The sequence below is a fragment of the Myotis yumanensis genome, unplaced genomic scaffold (assembly GCF_028538775.1).
Source record: "Myotis yumanensis isolate MYYU_CA2020_CCGP unplaced genomic scaffold, mMyoYum1.0.hap1 SCAF_14, whole genome shotgun sequence".
Classification (NCBI taxonomy): Eukaryota; Metazoa; Chordata; class Mammalia; order Chiroptera; family Vespertilionidae; genus Myotis; species Myotis yumanensis.
The window spans coordinates 15,440,564-15,453,497 of NW_027223765.1; the positions used below are offsets into that span (position 1 = coordinate 15,440,564).

At 41.8% G+C, this 12,934-nt stretch overlaps 1 protein-coding gene across 2 annotated transcripts in view; it reads right to left on the reverse strand.

Annotated features, from left to right (window-relative positions):
* ZCWPW2 (zinc finger CW-type and PWWP domain containing 2) overlaps positions 1 to 12,934 on the reverse strand; it is a 79,536-nt gene that overhangs the window by 16,082 nt on the left and 50,520 nt on the right. The window lies entirely within an intron of this gene.

Below are 12,934 nucleotides of genomic sequence, written 5' to 3' on the forward strand. Positions count from 1 at the left end.
ATTAACTGTCAGCCAAGATGGCGGCTGGCAGCCATGCACTGAAGCAAGCAGGGAGGCTTGCTTGCTCCAGTGACTGCGGACTCCAACGTTCCCCGCTTGAGTTGCCGGCCTCTCAGCTGCAACTCTAAGCAACTATGTACTATGTTGCAAATAAGAAGCTAAACAAAACCCCAGAAACCGGCTGTCAGTCAGCCCTGGATCGCAACATTGTATCGATGTTTTCAGCAGCGAGGCCTCAGAGCTAAAGCTGGCCCAGAATAAAAAAAAAAAAAAAAGAAAACAAGGAGCGGTTGGGAGCTTCAGTCACCCACCAGCCAGAAAACAGCCCTCAGCCCCTCAGCCAGCCTGGCCAGGCACCCCAGTGGGGACCCCCACCCTGATCCAGGACACCCTTCAGGGCAAACCAGCCGGCCCCCACCCATGCACCAGGCCTCTATCCTATATAGTAAAAGGGTAATATGCCTCCCAGCACCGGGATCAGCGGAGCAGCTAGGCTCCCGGCACCGGGATCAGCGTGACAGGGGGCAGCGCCCAAACCCCCTGATCGCCCTGCGGCTCTGTGTGTGACAGGGGGCGGGGCCACAACCTCCCTATCTGCCCTGCTCTGTTCGTGACAGGGTAAGGCGCCCCAACCCCCTGATCAGCCCTGCTCTGTGCCTGATAGGGGAGAGCTCCCCAACCCCCTGATCGCCCTGCGGCTCTGTTTGACAGGGTGCAGTGCACCAACCCCCTGATCGGCCCTGCTCTGTGTGTGACAGGGTGCAGTGACCCAACGCCCCCGCCCCCCACAGGCCCTGCTCTGTGTGTGACAGGGTAGAGCCATAACCTCCCCATTGGCCCTGCCCTGAGTGTGACAGGGTGCAGCGCCCCAACCCCTTGATCAGCCCTGCTCTGTGTGTGACAGGGGACGGTGCCCCAACTCCCCTATCGGCCCTACTCTGTGAGTGACAGGGGGGAGCTCCTCAACCCCCTGATCGGCCCTGCTCTGTGCGTGACAGGGGGGAGCTCCCCAACCCTCTGATCGACCCTGCTCTGTGAGTGACAGGGGGCAGCGCCCCAACCTCCTGATGGGCCCTGCTCTGTGAGTGACAGTGGGTGGCGCCACAACCTCCCCATCGACCCTGCCTTGAGTGTGACAGGGGGCGGTGCCCCAACCCCCCAATCGGCCCTACCCTGAGCGTGACTGAGGGTGGCATCCCAACTCCTGATCCGCCCTGCTCTGTGCATGATGGGGCGGCTCCCCAACTCCCCAATTGGCCCTGCTCTGAGCCTGACCAGGGGCTGCACTTAGGGATTGGGCCTGCCCTCTGACACCCAGGAGCAGGCCTAAGCCAGCAGGTCGTTATCTCCCAAGGGGTCCCAGACTGTGAGAGGGCACAGGCTGGGCTGGGGGGGACCCCCCCTCCCGAGTGCACAAATTTTTGTGCACCGGGCCTCTAGTATAAATATAAATATTACACACACACACACACACACACACACACACACACTAAGTGGCCAGATTATTATGACCACCTGATGTTTGTAGGCAAATTAGCAATAATTTTACGCTGAAGTTGGTAGAGGGCCAGACCATTATAAATAGGGAAGCAGGTTGTTTACCACAACAGTAGAAGTGATTTTTTTCTGAAGATAGGGATAAACAACGCGATTTAACAGCCTTTGAACGTGGGATGTATTTGAATGTGAGTGGCCAGATGATTATGACCACCTGACGTAGGTAGGCAAATTAGCCGTACACTGCATCATATGGGATATGGAAGCCCAAGGACTGTTTGAACACCTTTGCTGTCTGCAGTTACCAAGATAAAACGTCTCCAATTTGCACAGGAACACAAGGATTGGACAGTCAAGCATTGGAAAAAAGTCATGTGGTCCGATGAATCACATTTCCAGCTGCATCATGCAGATGGCAAAGTGAGAATTTGGCAGAAACAGCATGAAAGCATGCACCCCACATGCATGAGTACAACCCTTCAAGTTGGTGGGGACAGTGTTATAGTTTAGGGCATGTTTTCCTGGCATGATTTGGGCCCTTTAATTCATGTGGAACAGCATCTGAATAGCACAACATACCTAAGTATCGTTGCTGATCAAGTTCATCTTATCATGATGGCGTATCCCAATGGAGATGGCTTCTTCCAAGACAATGGGCCATGCCACGGTGCTCGTATTGTGCAGGAGTGGTTTCAAAAACATCAGGGAGACTTTACCTTGCTTATGTGGCCCCCACAATCACTAGATCTCAATCCAATTGAGCATTTGTGGGACAAAGTTAAAAGAGCCATCAGGCAGCTGGTTCCACAACCATCAAATTTCACAAAACTGGACAGTGCTATTCATCAGGCATGGTGTCAGATTCCTCACATCACCTTTCAACATCTCATGGAGTCAATGCCAAGAAGAATCGCCACAGTACTGAAGGCAAAAGATGGCCCAACGAAGTACTTATGGGGTGGTCATAATAATCTGGCCACTCAGTATGTGTGTGTGTGTGTGTGTGTGTGTGTGTGTATCTACACTAATAAAAGAGAAACATGGTAATTAGCGTACGACCGCTACCCTTTTCATTGGCTAATCAGTGAGTATATGCAAATTAACTGTCAGCCAAGATAGCGGCCGGCAGCCAGGCAGCTAGAAGCGAACTTGAAGCTTGCTTGCTGCAGTGAAGGAGGACTCCAACGTTCCCCACTTCACTTGCCGGCCTCTGAGCTACAACTCTAAGCAACTATGTACTATGTTGCAAATAAGAAGATAAACAAAACCCCAGAAACCGGCTTTCATTCAGCCGGGCTTTAGCAACATTGTATCGATGTTTTCAGTGGCGAGGCCTCAGAGCTAAAGCTGGCCCAGAATTATAAAAAAAAAGAAAACAAGGAGCACTTGGAAGCTTCAGTCACTCCCTTCCGGAAAACAGCCCTCAGCCCTTCACCCAGACTGGCCAGGCACCCCAGTAGGGACCCCCACCCTGATCCAGGACACCCTTCAGGGCAAACCAGCGGGCCCCCACCCATGCACCAGGCCTCTATTCTATATAGTAAAAGGGTAATATGCCTCCTGGCACCGGGATCAGCGGAGCAGCGAGGCTACCGGCACGGGGATCAGCGTGACAGGGGGCAGCGCCCAAACCCCCTGATTGCCCTGCGGCTCTGTGTGTGACAGGGGGTGGGGCCACAACCTCCCTATCTGCCCTGCTCTATGCCTGATAGGGGGAGCTCCCCAACCCCCTGATTGCCCTGCGGCTCTGTGTTTGACAGGGTGCAGCGCACCAACCCCCTGATCGGCCCTGCTCTGTGTGTGACAGGGTAGAGCCATAACCTCTCCATCAGCCCTGCCCTGAGTGTGACAGGGAGCAGCACCCCAACCCCCTGATCCGCCCTGCTCTGTGTGTGACAGGGGGCGGTGCCCCAACTCCCCTATCGGCCCTACTCTGTGAGTGACAGCGGGGAGCTCCTCAACCCCCTGATCGGCCCTGCTCTGTGCATGACAGGGGGTGGCGCCACAACCTCCCCATCGACCCTGCCTTGAGTGTGACAGGGGGCGGTGTCCCAATCCCCCAATCGGCCCCACCCTGAGCGTGACTGAGGGTGGCATCGCAACCTCCTGATCCGCCCTGCTCTGTGCATGACGGGGCAGCGCCCCAACTCCCCAATCGGCTCTGCTCTGAGCCTGACCAGGGGCTGTACCTAGGGATTGGGCCTGCCCTCTGCCACCCGGGAGCAGACCTAAGCCAGCAGGTCGTTATCTCCTGAGGGGTCCCAGACTGCGAGAGGGCACAGGCCGGGCTCGGGGGGACCCCCCCCCCCCGAGTGCACAAATTTTGTGCACTGGGCCTCTAGTATATATATCCTTGGCATAAGGATATATATATATATATATCCCACCTTCAAAGGCTATTAAATCGCGTTGTTTACCCATATATTCAGAAAAAAATCACTTTTACTGTCGTGGTAAACAACCTACTTCTCTATTTATAATGGTCTGGCCCTCTAGCAACTTCAGCCCAAAATTATAGCTAATTTGCCTACAAACATCAGGTGGTCATAATAATCTGGCCACACAGTGTGTGTGTGTGTGTGTGTGTGTGTGTGTGTGTGTGTATAATTTTGTTTATATCAGATTTATGTAATCTGCATAAACTGACTTGACATTGCCCATTTCCTTAAGTCACTTATTCATCAAAATGAAAATATTTTTAAACAAGAAGTTTGTTAGTTGTGTTAAATCTGAGGGTATAAAATTCTGATTCAGCATTTTATGCTCACAGAAGACAAATATATTTCATAACCTTCTTTTGAGAGTAAGTGTCAGTCAAATAATCACTACAGAGCTGTCTACCTTTATAGAATTTCTAAAAGTATATCTGTGCCTTGAATAATGTACACAAACTCTTTGTCAAAAGTTATACAAAAGAACAGCCAATGCTCTCGTTTAACTGGAAAATCTGCTGGGAAAATAAGCTTGGCATAAGGATGAAAACTAGTTTCATGGAGCATTGTAAATGATGGTTATTACTTACACTGAGTATCTGGAGAGTACAACAATAACATCTTCAGGCCAAGATAATGATTGTTTTTAACACTTCTTTGAAAAAGGGGAAGGTTGAAATGAGCATTTTCTAGCCCTGTTTTCAACATGATTTCAACAGAGAGACTACAAATCTGCATAAATGTCCGTCAGTTACCATATGCTCCAGTCTAGCGAACCTTTCGAAGAGTTCAGTATTCCTGTGAGACTTGAATAATATCACAGATCAGTCCCTGGCTAGATGACTTCGAGATATCCTGCTGTCCCCTGCCCTATTTCTTCAGCCATGTGTAAGTTCACACTAAAGCACTGTGAATTTCTCTGCTTTGAGGGGCTTACCAGAGAAAACACTGAAGTGTGTATTCAAGCTGTGAGCTGAGACACAGAAAGTATCTTTCCTAAAAATAGAAGTTGGCCACTAGACCACCTTAAACAGAAGGCTTGAAAGACCTTCTATTAAACACCTCCCAATCCCGGGTGAGGGTAGAAGGAACAGGACACTTATGATTATGTACTTCATTTGACAATTTTTAAAGCCTTAGTCTTAATTTCTATACCAGGGAGAGAACATAGAAATTCAAGAGGTTTTTGTTTGTTTGTTTTTAAGCAGCTCAAATTTCACTCATATCTATAAAGAGCTTAAGAATACTAAGGGCTAATCAAAACAGGGTGCCTGGGAGGAAAGATGCCCATGAAAAGCAGAATTTATGTCACAGTTGTTTACCTGATGGGATTGAATTAGATTATTTGACCTCTAATTAGAGATGCTCTAAAAATCCAAGTCTATTGAAAATAATTCCTATTTGTGTATAGTTTTCATCTAAAGCCACTGGTTATTTTAGCAAGATGAATGCTGGAAGAAGATAATGTTTCTAAGGAAGGCTTTCTAGAATATACCCATTTCAATTAAATTTTAAAAATCTGAAGCACATAGAACAATAAATGGTTGTAGTACCTATATTACACATATTTTCTGGATAGAAGAATGAATATTGAGAGCTTCGTTATCTGTTTTACCATTTTGTGCTCCATCAACTAGAGTAGTAAGGATCACCAGTCTGATTCTTTAACCCATGAATTACTGTCAAGTGTTCTCAGCATTTATTCCCAGCAATGTGTAAAAGATTATCTCTCTCCTACAGAGAAATAGACAGACTCTATCTACACAATAGCAACATTTTAAAAGAAAGATTATTCTTTAAAAAATGTTATCTGGATCCAAGTCTTTACATCAAGTTTCTGATTATTCCAGAGGTTGGAGTGGAGGATAGTCTTGAACCCAAGTTCATATATACCTCCCTTTGTATAATCAGAATAACTATGTCCCCCAATATGTATACGAGTATAACTGTAAGGTATGCACCTAATATACATATTTCATAGTATAGCAAATAATTTTTGGAACAAAGTAGAAATATGAAACACATAAGCAAAAAGAAAGATAAATAGCACCTCAAAGTCATTATAATTTTAAAGCATTAAAAATTAATAATTTATAGGTCTTCAAAGAAAGTAAATAGGTTTACCTTGTCTAATATACATGAAAAGTTGGAAGACTGGTGGGCAGAAAGCAAATGTTTATAAATTTGAAGTTATAGGTGAGTTATCCTAAGTTAAAAGGAAATTCTACTAATTTTCACTGACACTGTATTTTTATTCATTCCCTTTGCAAATAGGAAAAAAGTAGTAATTACTATTAGGTATAGAAAGATCATTTACTATCTAATGCAACAGCTACAATTTATAAAATAAAAATTCACTATTCAAATTCCAATGGTGTGATATATCAATAACAATTCTACTGATGAGTAATACTGTTTTTAGTTTTAATGTAATGAATGAGGAAGATGGTGAATGAGAACTATTCTAACCTTTAAAAGAAACCCAGATTCATTTCGTGTATAGCTGGATGTTGGAGACATGCCTTATGTGTCGCTGGATCAGAGAGAAAGTATTATGCTTGTAATAAATATAATCAGCAAAATAAATTGAAGAGCCTTTAGTCCCAAATAAAAAAGGGCAACACCTAGAAATTTCTTTTATGTGATAACTGGGACTGGAGTTGAAGAAGTTTTTGTTTCTTAACAAAAAACGCAATCATATTTGGCATAATTCTCTTTATTGCCTTCTGGCTTAAAGTTAAAATATAGAATATAAAATGTGGAAAATTATAGTTGAAAAGTTTTGAATTTCTGGAATCTGTGACACCAACTTGGAATTCTGTACACTTGAATTCCAAGTAGGTTTTTAAATAGGCATTATGTATAGAGAAACAAAACTAATACAATATTCTATTATTATAAATGGTGACATTCAAAATGATATGTATTTGTTTTTTAGTAATTAGGATGAAAATAATTCTTAAAAGACAAAAGAAAAAATTGCTGACAAACATGAATTTCCTCTCACTAAGCACCAGATCAGCATATCTAAAACGAATTTTCTCAGATAAATCTCTGCACTGGGACAAATCTCTGATTTAGGAAGGCAGCACTAACATCCTTTCCCTGTTCCCTTCCACTTTCTACAGCACCCCTTAGGGCTGCAACCCCACAAAAACAGGCTGCCCAGCAGCCATGTGGATGGAAAAACTGCCCTCTATCACTACTCCTAAGCAACACATCTCCCACCACCAGCCCTGTGAACTTGGAGAAGAGCATGCTCCTCACACTAGGGCACTGTTGTTTTATCTCCAGGGATGAAAACCAAAGGAGACTGCACCTCTGCTGCACTCACTCTGATGCACATTTCTCCTCTATACCCTAGCTCCTCCCAATGCCCCTGCCCATCTTAGGAGAACATGAAGGTCAATCTGGCTGAAGTCAGATCCACTGACTGAAAGTCAAATCAAACAAGGGTTAAGCAAGTCCCAAAGTAGACTTTTCTTTTTTTTAAAGATCAAATACAATCATCCACACCAGAAAACAGTTACTCTGAATCAAAGAATCTTTGCTTGCTCTCTGAAATGGTATATTATAAAAGGATATCAGAGATTAATCCATTTTGCCTAATTTTAATATTTTACTGCTAATAGTTATCCTGTAGAATTCCTATAGATTGTAATTTAAGACAAAAATAGGTAAATTTTGCAACCAAATCAAGGTTGTTTAGTTATTAAGTTACTAAAGAGTATTTTGTTAAAAATTATTCTCCTGGAAGGCTGTTTCATTGCAGTGCTTTCTGGTGGTACAGTTTTCCTCTGCTGATTTTGAGCATAGGGTAACTGAAATTAGTATGAAAAGAACTTTCTATTTTAAAGTTTCCACTAATTGATTTAAAGTAATAAATGGACAATGTTCTATATTAATATGTATGTATTTATAACTATTTGAAAAATGCACATTAAAAAACCACATTTATATTTTAAAATTTATAATAAGAAAATTTAGGGGGTGATAACAATGGTCTTTATTTTGATCAGGAATGGCAGTTACATAAGTGCATAACATAGAAAAAAACTCATCAAACTCTAAGCTGAAGATCTGTGCATTTCACGTGTTTAATTTTGACCTCAATAAAAAATTAAACTAAGGAAAAGGTAAGTCAAATGAAAGATCACTATAGTAACTATGGCAAAATGGTGATGGAATACCTGAATGATACAATTTGGAGAACAGTGGTCCAAGGAAAAGTGAATAATGCCCACAAAGTATAAGGAAACTAAATGAGTTTGAAGCCTGACTGAGACTCTTTCCAAGGGTTTCCTCTGCTTACTATTCTTTCTGATATTTCTCTCTGCCTGGGGCTAGAAGCCAGCAGGAGGGATCTATTATAATATTTATCTTAGTGGAAAGATGAATATAAAGCTAAGTGAATCAAGTGAATTGCAGTATATGAATTCCAGATTAGTAAGCAAGCTTATTAATTAACACAAATACCCAGACATCTAGTCATAAAATGTAAGCAATTTATCCTTCCATTTGGGCTAATGAAAATGTCCTGCTTATTATGAAGAATTTTTGCAATAATTTCAGGAAAAATATTTTTTCTTTGGAAAAAATATAGCTTAAATTCCTCATACACAAATGTGTAAATCAAAAGAGTGGTCATTAATTTTGCCTTTCAAAGTTAATGAGTAGGGGGGGAAATGCCCATATATATACACATAATTTTTATATATAAGCCAAAAAATTAGAAAACAGAATGAAAAAGAGATTATTTTGTCATTAGTAACACATTCTTCGGGTAGCCTTAATTAGAAATATGTAATATTCTACACTGAAAAAAAAACTGAAGCAAAATGAATAAAGAGAATCCTGGGTCTATCACCTAACTTGTCTCTTTATTCATTTTGCTCTAGTTTTTTCATCTAATTGTTATCAGTAGCAATAGGAGAAAGGTTAAGTGAATTGTAATATATTTTGTTTTAATGAAAAAGCAATCTTTTAAAATGTATCACAAAAGCTCTAAAGCCCCAAGAGAAAAGTTTTACTATACAAGTATAGCTAAAGAATTACATAAAATTTAAAAGAAAAACTGAAAAAATGTTTGCAACATATTGACAAAGTATTAATTTTTAAAGAAAAAAAAGACTGAATGTAAAATGGCTAGAATTGGCAAGCTAAGCCAGTCATTCCCTTAAACTAATGATGGGACTGTAATTGGTACAATAATGTTGGGGTGAATTTTTGGAAAAGGATGTTCAGCAAATTTGCAAAATTTAAAATGTGCTTATTACTAGAAGCCTATTTGTAGTAATTTTTCCTGTGAACATCTACAGAGATTTGTGTACAATGATGTTGTTGCTTTTTTATTTGTAATTTTGCAAATCAAAGCAACCTAAATGTCTAGGAGATTGTTCAATAAATTAAGACATTTCCATAAAATAAAATGCTCTGCAACCACTTAAGATTTGGCAGATTTGATTTGAGATGTCAATAAAATATTATTAAGGGAATCAGTAAAGTTTTAATTCATTTATGTTAAGAAAGTATATATACTTATACATGTTATATTTAGACGTATATAAATAAATAACTGTAAATAAATGCATTAAATTAATAAAACTTGGTTTAATTAAGTGATGAATCTTATATGATTTTTAAAATTCTATCCTCCAAATATAATGTTATAATATTACTTTGAAAAAATAAATGATTAAAATGTGGGACTTCTTAAAAAAAAAAGACTTCTACATAATCTTAACTATGTAATAGAACTATGATGCTATTACAAGTCTGAGAATTTTAAATGTCCTTAAGTCCTTACTTTCTATCTCTTTTTAAGGAGAAATTAGGGAGAAAAGTGCTAGCATTTATTATACAAGCACCTACTAAAATATATTAACTATATGCTATTATAATTGCTTTTCATATTAACCTTTATAGCAATCATACAAGGTGATTATTATTGTTCCCAATGCAGAGATTAATTCAATGAGGTGCAGAAGTGTTAACTTGCCTAACGTCACACAACTAAGTAGCAGAACTAGCTCTTGAAAGCAGATTTGGCTCATTCATAAGTCTGTACTCTTTCCACCAAAATTTTCTGTTTCCTAAATACACACACACACACACACACACACACTTTCCATAATCTATGGTAGGCAACACCATCAGCTACTCCTGGCATATCACTGCTATTATTCATTTAAAATTATTTTTATTTCTAGGCTAATTGACATAGATATTTACTCTGGTCTACACCAGCCTTTTGACATTCTGAAAGTACTTATTGAGCTGTTATAAATATTTTATAGTTCCTGGAATATTAGAGCAGGAAGGGACTTAGAGCAATCTAGATCTTCCCCTTCTTTTTAAAAATAAAAAACAATTAAGTGTGACTTATTCTCTTTCATTCAGACTGCTGCCATTGATCAGAGATGTGGTCAGGTGGGTGCACCTACACAACTCACATCTATCTTAACAGTAGCCACATGGATGAAGAGCTGAAGGATGGGGACTATGAGATGAGCAGAGGCTTGCAGACAGAGCTCTGAGTAACTGCACTTCTACCCTTTATGGCTAAATATATAGTTGAAATGTTACAATATGTTGAGTAGAGAATAAGTAAAGTATTCAATGATCTCAAGAACAGTATGTTTATTCCATTTCAACTTCTCTCTCCATAATAAGCCTTCCAAATCCCTTGCCTTCTTGTCTAACATGTTACCATATTATTTTGTACTAGAGGCCCAGTGCACGAATTTGTGCATGGGTGCGGTCCGGCCTGTCTGCCCTGATTGGGGTCAATCAGGCTGGGCTGGCCAGGGGGAAGAGATGCTGGAGGTTGGCAGACAGTACCTGCCCCTGATTGGGGTAGAGGGACGATCGGGGGCGGGGCTGGCTGGGGGGGGGGGGGCGCTGCAGGCAGTTGGCCAGCTGGCCCCACCCCCCTGGTCGAACTCTAGGTTGAATCCCTGTCCAGGGGACAATTTGCATATTAGCCTTTTATTATATAGAATTATTATATAGGATTATGTCACTACACAGGTATATTTCAAGTTGGTTAAGTTGTCCAGCAGTGTATTTAAAAGTTATGCCAACTGTTGGGCAGTTCTTGTTATAAAGTTTGTTCCATTCATTCATTGCAAGATATTTAGTGTCCTTAAGATTTGTCCTAAAAATGCCTTGTATTCACCCAAATTACTATATCACAATACATACTTTTCTACAAATTTCTAAAAGAGCCCATGTCTTTCAAACTATCTATGGAAAAGGAGCAGTTTTCCATCCAATCTGTTCAAGATATATACCTTTTAAATTTTTTTTAATTCACCATGGGGAAAAAGTCACTAGAAAAAATAAAATAAAAAGGAAATACAAAATATAAGTTCCATTTTATTATTACATTCAACAGATAAAAATTACTGTCAAATTATTATGCAAATTTATAAATTGTTACTCTCATTATTCTGTTCTTACATCATTACAGACCAGAAGTAAATAGTGCACAGAATGGCTATGGTCTCTTGACCACACTTTGAAAAACACTTTACTAAGCACAGTACCACCATTATTGAGAATCACTGGTAAAAATAAAGCAATCCTATATAATAGAAAGGTAATATGCAAATTGACCATCATGCCCTCACACAAAGATGGCCACCCCCATGTAGTCACAAGATGGCCACCACATGCCGTCACAAGATGGCTGCCCCCATGTTGTCACAAGATGGCCGCCACAAGATGGCTGGCAGGGAAGGGCAGTTGGGGGCGACCTGGCCTGCAGGGGAGGGAGAGCAGTTGGGGGGGGGGACCAGGCCAGCAGGGGAGGGAAGTTGGGGGCAACCAGGCCGGCAGGGGAGGGCCGTTAGGGGCAACCAGGCCGGCAGGGGAGGGCGACTGGGGGCAACTGGGCCAGCAGGGGAGGACAGTTGGGGGGACCAGGCCTGCAGGGGAGGGCAGTTAGGGGTGACCAGGCTGGCATGGGAGGGCAGTTGGGAGTGACCGGGCCAGCAGAGGAGAGCAGTTGGAGGCAATTGGGCTGGCAGGGGAGCAGTTAGTCGTCGATCAGGCTGGCAGGGGATTGGTTAGGGGGTGATCAGGCTGGCAAGCAGAAGCGGTTAGGGGCAATCAGGCAGGCAGGCAGGCAAGCGGATGAGAGCCAGCCGTTCCGGATTGTGAGAGGGATGTCCGACTGCTGGTTTAGGTAGTAGGACATCCCCCAAGGGGTCCCAGATTGGAGAGGGTGCAGGCTGGGCTGAGGGACCCCCCCCCACCCCCCCCGCTCAGTGCATGAATTTCACCACTGCACTGAGGCCATTATGCATAGGCCATCAACCATGGCCTCTAGTATATAATAATGCCAGTTATTATTATCCTTGTCATTTTTTATTCTAAGTATCCTTTAGCAGAGACTGAAATAAACAATTCCATCCACATTAACAATCCTGTACTACCTCACATAATCCTGTCCAAATCTCAGACAGACACACAAGTCCTATTTCTTTTCTTTTTCAAAGGGCAAGATTACCTTCTATGATATTGCATCCCTCTCTGCAAAGGCACATCAACATTACTTAACAAGTGATAAGTCCAGATTCTTTTTACAAGCCCAAAGCAAAGGAGTAAAATAAAATCTGATTTTAAAAGGACTCATTAAATATACATATTCAGAATACACACACACAAAAATGTTCACCTCATTGCCTGTTCATCTCGGTTCATGCCCAACATCCTTTTCTGTTCTATCAGGTTACACTCAACCTTCTCTGGATCCACTCTGCACCAACCCCATCACTCAACACAGAAAATATCACAGGTATAGGCTTTCCTTTCAATCACAATTCTTTTTCCTATGACACCAATATATTATTTGTCCAGAAGAATTTAAGCATTGACTCTGCTTTTTTCAGAGGTATCCTACATTGTATGCGGGAAACGTATTTATACGTTTTACGTTGACTGTAAGTAGTAGAGCCACCTGTTAGCGTGGGATAAAAACTACCCGCAAACAATGTATTAAG